Source organism: Chinchilla lanigera, unplaced genomic scaffold, assembly GCF_000276665.1.
Source record: "Chinchilla lanigera isolate Chin_1 unplaced genomic scaffold, ChiLan1.0 scaffold00059, whole genome shotgun sequence".
Lineage (NCBI taxonomy): Eukaryota > Metazoa > Chordata > Mammalia > Rodentia > Chinchillidae > Chinchilla > Chinchilla lanigera.
In genome coordinates this window covers 5,413,439-5,424,656 of record NW_004955460.1, presented here as the reverse complement: position 1 = coordinate 5,424,656, position 11,218 = coordinate 5,413,439, and the positions used below count along the sequence as shown (strand labels likewise).

Genomic DNA, 11,218 nt, shown 5'->3' with positions numbered 1-11,218 from the left:
TGATCCACTTCATTCACTTGTTGGTATCTTCACCTTAGAGAATACTTAAGACATAAGCGAAAAAAACACCTACACATATGCTTAAGGTAGCACTAGGGTATTTTTATTATAATAATAATAATTGAAACAAACTACATGTCAGAGGGTAAGGAAGTGGTAAATTAATGTGTGTGTGTGTGTGTGTGTGTGTGTGTGTATTTGTTGAGAACTACCACAGGGCATTTTAAAAGCATGACGCAGATTTACTTCTCATATATACAGAAAGAGCTCAACACTCAGTGTAAAACAACTTCTACACATACCATGTACAGGACCTAGGAGCCGTTATCTAAGGCCTGGTTTTGTAATTAGTGCCTGAAAAGGTCACTGGCAATGTTTTTCTTTCTTTTTCTTTTCTTTGCATGGATATAATAGCACTTAGACTGACTCTGGAAGAATATCCAAATAACGTCACTCATTGCCTCTAACAGGCTGAGAAATTAGCATGTGGAAACTTTTCACTGGATATTTCTCTGTTACTTTAACACATTCTCTGGGGGCCTGAAGCAGTATCACAAGTTTGAGCACAACCTGGGCAACTTAATAATTTAGCCAGACCCTGCCTCGGAATAAAAAAAACGCTGGGAGTGTAGCTCGGTGAGAAAGCCCTGGGTTCAACCGCCAGTACAAACAACAAAACAAAACGATATAACTGCAGTATCTGGTGAGGAAAAATAAACACTTTATACAGAACAATAAATGATATCAAATGTCGCGGGAAAAACGAGACAATAGTACAGATAGATATACTAATAAAGATGTTAGTTATGCAGTAGGAGCACAGAGAAACGGTCTCCTAAATAGGCCTGTGGCAGCTGAGAATCCACAAGTGCAGGGGACACTTAAAAGATCTGGGCAGAAAAACGCAAGGCCGTGTGTTTTCATTACCGGAGAGCTCAGTGGGAGGTGTGCAGACGCCCTGACATCCGTCCCAACGACTATTTTCCACGAGCTGGAGCCTAAAACCCTAGTGACTGCAAGACAGCAGTAGAAGCAGAATGACCCAGGAGGAAGCGGAAGCTACTTGAAACGGTGTAACGCTGCATAAAAGCTCAAGCAACTTATGGTCCCTCAAACCAGCGCCAGACTCCCACAATTCCCATTCTTTCCTGTAGTTTTCAGCCCGCCTTCTCCTGCCTCTCCACAATCGCTTACTGGTCAATAGACGATTGACAAATCCTGTCACCAATCGGCTGTCTCCTCTAGAGCCCGCCCCGCCTCAGCCGGGTCTTTGATGCCAGGGTGAGAAGCCGCCGCCGTGCGCCGACGTCAGCGTGCTGACGTCACGGGCGGGTCCTCGCGGTGGCCGGGCCGCAGGCTGCGGGCGGCTGGCGGCTGGCGGCTGGCGGCTGGCGGCGAGCTGCGAGTCGCCTGGAGGGCCGGATCCTGGTCTGGGTCCGCCCCGTCGCGCTCCGCCCCTCCGCCCACAGTGCCCGGGCGGGCGCGACCGTGGAGCCACAATCTCCGGGCTAGGCTGGGGCGGCCGGCCCGGAGCCACCCGTTGAGGTACGGTGTGTTTCTGGTCGCCCTTTTTGACAGGTGGGAAAACTGAGTCCCGGGATGAGGTCACCTTAGGGAGGCCGCAGCGCAGCGGCGCGTTTTGCTATGCGGATTCCGGGAGCCGGAGCAGTGGGAGGGCGAGGCCGGGATGCAGAAGAGAAGCCGGAGACTACTAAACCCGGTGCCTCTGTGGCCGGGGGTTCGGGGATGGATGCAGGAAGTGGGGTCCCAGTCCTCTTTCCTGTGGGCCCGGCGGAGGCCAAGGGCTTTAGGGAATGATCGGGAATGATGACTAGGGCTGAAGCCTGTGTTATCCCGGCACAGTCATCGAGAAAAGCGTTGTTCACAACCAAAGAATATAAAAATCAAAACATGACTCATGAATGCCCTGCCAGTGGTTTCAATTCACTTGCATTGCACACTCAGCGTGCCATGTTTTTTTTAAAGCCTGCTTACTTTTGGAGTTAAAAAGGTTTTTAAGTTTTTATTCTCTTTTAGTTCAAGCATTGATTGAAAGCGTGGAACTTAGAATTGTTTTAAAATTGGAATTGTTCACGGTCATTTGTTTTGTTTCATGGACGAATCATTGAATTCGTTATTTGACTCAGTGATAGTTTGGGTACCTTTAAGAAGGTAACAAAGTCAGCTCTAGTCTAAGTACACTGCAATTAGTCCAGTGGAAGGGTTCTGAGAAGTAGTTCTCTTTATTCTTTCTACCCGTCACCCTCTTTCTAGACGCAAGATTTAATGAAAGAAAACAACTTGTGGTATCCTTGCTTTATTTGTGGAGTCTATAATAAGATAGTGGGTGATTTGTGCTTTTGAAGTGAAAATGTCTTCTGTACCATATGCGGAATGATCTGTACACATGTATAATGTTTTGTCAAGAAGCACTCACTTTTGTCAAACGTGGACCTTTTAAGATCGCATTGTTGTATTGTAGAAAACTGCATTAAAGGAATGGTTAAAACAACTTCTGAGGACTTTGCATTACGTTCTTAGAAGGATGCTGGTTATTATCATTTGAATTTATTCACTGGACAATTTGTCTGCTGAATCTCTATGCCATCCTAATTGATTTAGGTGTTGGAGATTGAGTAATGAACAGCTTAGGTAAGTTCCTTGCCTTGAAACATCTTACATTTTGGTGGAGATACAGCGGCCATGGAAACTAAAAAGTAATTTTAGGTAGTCGTAAATACTAGAAAAGATATTGCAGGAGTCAGGAGCTTGTGTGTCCTCAGGGAAGACCTTCCAGAGGAGGTGATGCTTTGGATGAAATTGAGTGTTTGGAGTGAGTCAGCTATGGGGAGGGAGATCTGTTGGAAGATTCTAGTAACATCGCACAGGAGATAAAGGAAGAATTAGCTTGACATGTTTCAGGGATGAAGGGAAGTCATTCTGACAGGAGCAGAGTAAGCCTAGGGGAGAGTGAGGTTGGAGGGACTGACACCGGAGAGGTGGGCAGGCGCTGCATCATCTCTATCCCTTGTGGGAATTGCCAACAGGTTGAAAAAGATGATTTATGTTTTAAAGCCCGCATTTTCATTTAAAAACACTCAAACTCTAACCAGCTTTCTGCTGTATTTGGGTTATGAAATCATTGCAGTAATTCATCATATGTATATATATGTATGTTTTTATAAATATGTATTTGTGTATGTGTACATTTGTTTTCCTCCTCCAGTGGTCCTCTTAATGAAAAACTGTCTTTCCTCCAGCACTGAATCCCATCCCCTGATTTTGCATTTCATTGTTATTTGTGCAGGACTCAAAGTCTGTGCTTGTCTTCAACTCTTCTCCAATATTATCTTTACCTACTTCATTTGGAAAACCTTAGCAGGCAGTCCCTGCTCTATTCAACCCAAGTTCTATGAAGCTGCATGGTTAGGTAGATTGTCCTTTTCCATTAGTGCTGGTATTGCTGACCAGGGTCACTTGTCTGCCTTTGTTTAGAATGCCTGCAGTCTTTCAAGCATGTTGTGTACACTGTTATCCTTCCAGCATCTTGCAGAGGTAAATGTTAAACCTTTTCAACAGTGGAAGAAACTTGTACTTAGGACCACTGAGCTAGTACTAATGGAGCTCATTAGCCTTCCTCCAAAGTCCACTTCATTCTGCTCCACTTCCTTCTTCCTTGTTAGTACTTAACATTTGTTTCGTGATGTGGCATTTTAGAGATCATTTGATTTGACCCTCTCAGTTTAGAGATGGGACAGTGGAGGCCCAGAGAAGTTTAATGATTTTCAAAATATATCAAAGCAGTGACCAAACTGGTGCCAAATTCTTTACCCTGCTGATTTTCAGCTGTGTATGTGTTTTTCCTCTATTTCCCTCTTGAAAGTCGGATAACACAGATTATCTTAATAGAGAAAAATATATTTCAGTAGCTAGAATGTACTATGTATAAACTCATGAAAGATAATTTTAAAGAGATAGGCAGTGCTTCTTCTTGGGCTAAAATGTTTTATTTTCCTACACTTTTCTGAACAGTGAGTTGGTATAAATTCTCTGGATGAATCCTTAGTTTTTGTTAGAGGGTGTGGTTTAAAACTGACTTTTGAATATTTTTAATTTCAAAAATGTTTAGAATGGACTTAATTTTTTTTTCCCCTCAGCTTTGACCTTGTGCTTAGAAGTATAGGAATATTGCCTACAGTTTGCTAGCTCAAAGTTTCTGGCAAGTGGAGTTTCCTTCTAAAATAGAGGAAGTCCTTATGTCAGCCCAGTGATATAATTTCTGCTTCTTAGCAGTATGTTACATTTAAAAAATAAATAGCAATCAGGTGATAAATTCTGTGGTTGAGAAATAGTTTACATTGTCCTAAATTTTAAAAGTAGCCATGATTTCTAAGTTTTATTTATTTTAGTCATTATGATTGGAATATATTAGATGAATAACAACAGACTAGTAAGTAGATTAATTTACTTTCTGGATGACTTTTTGACCAGCTATCTTGATGGATATTGCCTTTTCATTAGTCAAATCAGAATAATACGAATGGAATTAGCACCTTCTTTCTTAAATGTTGAAAGATATTTAAACTTAGACAAAGGAGACAGCTTTTGCTAAAGAAGCCAAAATAGCAAAACTGGATATTGTTCTGAGTAGCTCTGACCGAGTAGCTCTGTCTGTTAAGATTGTTTATGTTGATGTTCATATTCTAAAACTCCAGTTTTAGATGATTTGACCTCACATTATGGTGCTTTCCTGCCCTGAACCCAATGCACCATACTGGACTCCTGACATGTTCTTTGAGCTTTCTCCCTTCTGAGCCATAACTTGTGTTCTGCCTGGAATGCTAATTGGATAGACTCCAGCTGGTCATACTTCTATCTCTGTAGATCCACTCAAATGCTGGAGCTTCTCAGTAAAACATTTCCTGGGTCTCTCTGATGGAAGCTTTCTCTTTTCATAGCACTTTTTGGAGTCTTTCTCTGCAAAACAGTTTAACGGTCTTGGGATCTTTGACAATGGACTACTGTATGCTTGAGTTTTCCAATCTGTATTTACTTGAGCTTAAAAGACTTAACAATGTGTGCTACACATAGCAGTTTTTTGTTTTGTTTTGTTTTTGTTTTTTGTTTTTCAGATTGTAGAGCCCCCTCTTTTATTACGTATTTATTACTTCATCCTTGAGAGAGACACTATTAGGCTTTTCTTGGCGCTGATTCAACAGACCCTCTTTCCTGGAACATAAATTTTTATACTGTAAATGCTGAGGACACTGTGTTAATCAGCTTTACATTCTTGTGACCAAGTTCCTGAAAAAAAATAATGTAAAAGAATACAGATTTAGTTTAGCTCACGGTTTCAGGGATTTCAGTCTACGACTGGTTGCTATCGTTGTTTTGGGGCCCTTGGCAAGGTAGAAACATAGCTGAGGGGCATGGTGGAACAAAGATGACCACAGAGAGAGTAGGAAAGTCAAGAATGACCTAAGGACAAGATACACCTTTTAGAGTCAAACCCACATTAACCAACTTCCTCCAGCTGGACCCTACTCTCTTAATAGCCCATTAAGCTATGACTCATCAATAGACTAAGCCATTAGCACTCTCATGATCCAATCTCCTCTCTGCGTGCGACCTCTGAACATTGTCTTACTGGGAGTCTTTCTCTGCAAAACAGTTTAACAGTCTTGGGATCTTTGACAATGGACTACATATGCCTTCAGTACATTAAGTCTTTGGGGGACATTTCATATTTAAGCCCTAATAGGTGTACTGCCGCAAATAAAGTCAGTGCAATCTGTACTTATGGTACTGGACAATAGCAATAGCAGCAACAATTTTCAGTTTTTAATGTGATAGTTGAGAACACTGAGGTCCAGAGAGATGAGCCCAGGGGCCCTTGATTCTTTTATTTAATGTAGTAGTTGAGAACACTGAGGTCCAGAGAGATGAGCTCAGGGGCGCTTAATCCTTGTAATGCTGGGCGAAGAGGCCTGGCAAGTACTCCCCACTCTCAGCAGCAAAGGCTTGTGGTTCTAATAACCTGTATTAGAACCTTAGGCAGCCTCTCAAATGATGTATGAGCACAGCTTGGGGCCTTTTCATTGTTTTGCTTGCTTTGTTTGTGAGTTGACCTGGATCCAGATGGTACAGTATTTCTTACTGTGAATCAAGATCAAAGCTGAACTCTCACCAAGAATTTCTGACACTGAACTGTTTGAACCTGGGAGATCTTCCTGGACAGGGGTTAGGATAATATTGGGTTCAGTATTGTTTAATTTAAAACTTGCCTTCTAGTCACAATCTTCCAAAAATACATCTTAGGAGTAGTGAGCATTGTTATTGTTTTAAATCTGGAATTTGGAGAAATTTACCCTATTTTTTTTCCTTCCATGATAGGGATGGAATCCTTGAACCTAGGATATTGTGCATACTAGGCGAATGCTCCACCTCTGAGCTATACTCACAGCCCCTGGTCTTGTACTATCTAAGTTGCAGTATTCACAGTTTCCGTGTCCTATAGTTTCCAGGACACTATACTTTTCAATTGTTGTGTATTATTGCTTACTGTAGTATATTCCTATATTTGCACTTGCTTTTTGTTTCAGAAAAATATATTCCATAATTATTTTTTAAATTAACCGCTTGCTTGTTAAATTAATGACACAGAACCAGGCAACTTTGAGTATCTTTTTCTGTTCTCAGGGTACATTAAATTCATCAAGGGTAACAAGGAGCTATTGAAGTATTAGAAGTTTCTCCATCTGAAGTGGTGGTAGTAGCCAGGACTTGCTTTGTGCATTGCTGATAGTCCTGGTACCAACAGAAGGCTGTGTCTATTCCTGGAGCAATGGGCTAAGTATTAGGGTTTCTCTTTCTCAGCACCATTGATATTTTGGGCTGGAAAAGTCTTTCTGTAGAGGCTATCCTGTGCATTGTTGGGCCCCTGTTTGTGACCTCTACTGTCTAGGTGCTCCTCCTCTAATGCCTGCAGACGTTGCCAGGTGCACAGGGGCTAGGAGTAGGGATGCAGATTTCTTCCCCCTTCTCTATCTGGTGTTTTATATAAACTGTTCTCCATAACAACCTTTGAGGTTAGGTTGCAGTATTATTGTCCCCACTCTACAAAAACGACTTAGAGAGGTTAAGTAACTTGTCCAGGCTACTTAGCAGTGGTACTGACATGTGAAACCAGACAGTACTCTTGGTGAGCCCTTAGCCAACAGTTCTCTCTTAACTGACCACAAGGTACAAGGGGTCTAGAGACCCTGTGAAAAGAACCAGGGAAAACTGTAAGAAATTTAAGTAACTGGGTGGCAAACTGGTTAACTGGAGAATATTGCCAAAATTGGCTATTTTTCAAGAGAAGTGAGTACTATAGTCTGGATTGCATTTATGTGAAAGTTTTTTATATTGACAATTAATTCCATGTTTAGAACAACATTCAGGCCAGCAAACAAACACATCCGTGCTATATGGGCAAATTTGGCTCCAGCAGTGGGGTTGTAGTCTTTTGTGTGTGGACTGTACAGCGCTGTGATTGGGAAAGTGCAGTCATATGATGGGGTTACTGAGTTTGATTCTGAATGCAGGACACAAAGTGGAAATGAGGGTGGGCAGGTAGGCCTTCCATACTAGGAGGGGCTGTCTGGTGTTCTTTTAAACCAGAAGAGCATGAGAACTGAATTTCAGGGCTCTGCTGCTCAATGCGGACCTGGGTTGAACGACTTTTCATAACTTTGAAAAGCATCCTTCCTAACTTTTTCTTTCATGACCCCCACTCATCCAAGTGTTAAATATCTCATAGGGTATTGAAAAAAACAGACTAGAATTGCACACCTATGTCCTCAGAACCACAACTGTAAGTCATTGTGTTGGCAGCCTGTAACCATGGAGTCTATGTTTAACTCTCTTTGAACATGAGGCTGCCAGCTTTTTAGAAGCCGTAAACTGTTGCTGGCTTTTGATGTTTTCCTTGTCCTCAGGACCCTGGCTTCCTCTGTTGAGCCTGTGTACCCTTGATTGTGAAGGCAAGCTTACAGTGCCCTGCTGGCTTTTTTCAGCCCTCTCTGGTCTGTGGTTCCCTCACCTGGGTTCTCTTAGGGCCATTCACTGTTTACAAACTTGCTATGCTTCTCTGATTTTAGTTTGCTTCAGTCTACCTCTTTCTTAGAACATAACAACTTTTCATTTCTTCCAAAGCCATGCATTTCCTCCAAGGCCAGCTTTTCCCTGAAGCCTATTTTGGTCCCAAAAAGCTGACATTCAGTCTTCTTTGCATAAGATTGTGTTAAATTTTTCTCTAATTATTACTGTGATTCTATTAACTCCTTTTTGAAAGGATGCTTGAGGACAGGGACCATATCTTAGGCATACATCTTTTCTCCTGTACCAACTAGGATAGTGTTTTACATGGTGGATAATAAATATGTCTGTTTGTTTCTAACACATAGTCCCACCTGTAGTGATTTGTTTGTATTTTTCCATACGTTTATATCTGTTTTTACAGTGTGCTATTAATGTGACTACACTAAATAGCATTTAAAATATATTAGAGTGATGATCAATCTAGTTAATTAGGGTGGTTAGGGCATTTTTATTAATACCATTGTCAAGTATAGCAACTTGAAATTTTTGTTCGTTATTCAATATAATATGCTGAAACTCCACACACGTATGAGGTTATTTTGGGTTTAATTAGCAAGCATTCAGACTCTATATTTTCATACAGTGATATTTGTAATTCAGAAATGTAACAAACAAATCAAATGCCTGACACATGCCAGGTGTTTCTCTAGGTGCCAAGAATATAGAAGTGTTCCCTAGGAGCTTATAAAACAGTACTGAGAAAAAGACCTGTGAAGATTAAAGGAGCTCTTAAAAAATCTGGAATCTACATAATGCCTATTAGTCTGCGTCTTCTCTTATTATAACAAAATGCCTAAGGTTGAATACTCCATAAGAAAAGAATTGGGCTGGTTGTGGTAGTACATCCCTGCCATCCCAGCTACTTGGAGGCTGATGCAGGAAAATAGAAAGTTCCCAGACCAGCTTGAGCAACGTAAAACCCTGTTGGGGATGTAGTCCCATGATCCCTGGTTTCAATTACCAGTACTGAAAAATAATAAAAAGAAAAAGAAATGAAGGTGAAGGAGGAAGGAAGGTAACTTTATTTAGCTAACAGTTTTGGAGGGTGAAAACCCAAGGCCAGCTGCCCTGTGAGTCTGGATTCTGTTGAGGGTCACCTCAGCTGTGTACAACCTAGCAAAAAGCAGAAGAAACAGTGACATACAGAAGCAAGAGATCATATGGTGACATGTGAGATTCAAGGGCCACACTTTGTCTTTTATAACAGTTTGCTCTTAGGAAAACTTACCCAGGTCTCTTGAGAACTATATTAATTTCTTCTGGTAACCTCAGTTTCTAGTCTTGTATCATCACAGCAGGCTTCAACACGCAAACCTTTTAGGGTCACTCTCGACCTGAAAGTTGTAGGGGATATCCAAACCACAGCACCAGGGGGTCAGCAAAAGCTGCACTGAGGAAGTGATCCTGAAGCTTCCTGGAACAGTGATTAGGCTTGTTCTTTCTGTTGATAGTAGAAGCAAAAGCATCCCAGGCAGGGAAGAATTAGAGCAAAGGTGTAGATGGTGAAATTTGGGTAAGGCAACTGGAATTGGTAAGCACAGCTGGAGCACGGGGAGAGAGAAATGATGGTTTGACCAGAGAAATGAATATTTTGAAGGGCAGTTGAGTGAGACTGGATTGTTAAGCGTGATGTGATGAGACATGATTGAGGATGGAGTGAAGGAGATGGGTGAGAGTTAATGAAGGGACTGAATTTATCACCAATTATGAATATTTGGAGCCCACAGCAGAGTTATATTTAGTGTATTTTCTTAATAATAAAACCTGTAAACAGGATCTTAACTGATTTTAGTATTTATAGGCAACCTCTGTCTTGCTCTCTCTGTAGCTGTATTTTTACATTTTTATAATTTTATATTTTTACATTTTTTATGTGTGGTCAAATTTCAGAGAATGGTGCTTATTTCAGTCCTTCATTGAGAACCTGTGAATTTAAATCAATCCTAACTTAAAGCAATCCTGCAGCCACTTGTGGTGATCCGTGCCTGTAATCCCAGCACCCTTCGAAGCTGAGGCAAGAGGATCACAAGTTCCAGGTCAGCCTGTGAGATTTAACTAGACCTTGTGTTAAAACAAAAAGGAGAGGAGGAAAAGAAAAAGGAAGAAAGAAAAAGGAAAGGGAAGGAAAGAAGGAGGAGGGGCTAGAGATTGTGGCTCAGTGCTAGGGCCCAGTTTTACAAGAACGAGATCCTGCTACCTTTGTGATACCCTGTGCTTCTGAAACACATGCTCTGAGCTGTTTTCTTTATTAGATTGTGTAGTGCAGTCTATTTTCATGGTTTTATTAGCCTGTAGTTGTATAGAGTCTCAGTAGATAATAGCCTTTTTTGAAAATTAAGTTTACTGATGCATTTTAGGTATACATCACAATCACATTCATCATAGGGAATCTGAACCCATACATGATACAAATTGATTCATTTTTTTCTCATTCCCCTAAACCCGCTCCCCTCCTTATTTACAGAAGCTTTGTTTCCATTTTTTCTTCTTTTCTCATCATTTTTGTCTTTTCCCTTCCTTCCTTTCTCCCTCCCCCATCTCTAGTTCCTCTTCCCATTTGAACATTTTCTTCATATTTCACAATATCTATTACACATTTTGGTCCTTATTTACACTTTTGGTTTCTCATACCAGAGAAATGGTGTGGTATATACACGTGTCTAATTTATTTCACTTAAGAGTATGTCCTCAAGGAACATCCCTTTAGCTGGAAATGTCTCAAGCTTATCCTTTATGGCAGAGTAGAGCTCCATTGTTTAAAAAACCTCACATTTTCTTTAACCATTCATAAGTTGATGGGCATTTGGGCAGTTTCCAAGATTGAGCTATTACAAAGTGTGGTGCTAAAAATATGGGTGTGCATATATCACTGTAGTATGATACTTTTAATTCTTTTAGGAAGATACCAAGCAGAGGACTCTCTGGGTCAAATAGTTTTTTGAGGAATTTCCACACTAATTTCCATAGTGCTTGTACCAGTCTATACTCCTACCAACAGTGGAGAAGGGTTCCTTTTTTCCCACAGCCCCACCAGCAGTTGTCATTGTTTGATTTCTTGATAACAGCCATTCTTTCT

General features: G+C 41.0%; 1 protein-coding gene across 4 annotated transcripts in view; it reads left to right on the top strand.

Moving 5' to 3' along the window:
• The first annotated feature begins 1,326 nt into the window (after nucleotides 1-1,326).
• Nucleotides 1,327-11,218, top strand: part of Stard3nl (STARD3 N-terminal like) — a 58,785-nt gene continuing 48,893 nt past the window's right edge. For 2 of the 4 annotated variants that reach the window (XR_263032.2, XM_005397744.2), the window contains exon 1: nucleotides 1,327-1,545. The gene's annotated coding sequence lies outside the window, so the exon portion shown is untranslated. The remainder of the gene's footprint in view (nucleotides 1,546-11,218) is intronic. The other 2 variants (XM_005397743.2, XM_013521178.1) reach the window with 1 other exon arrangement.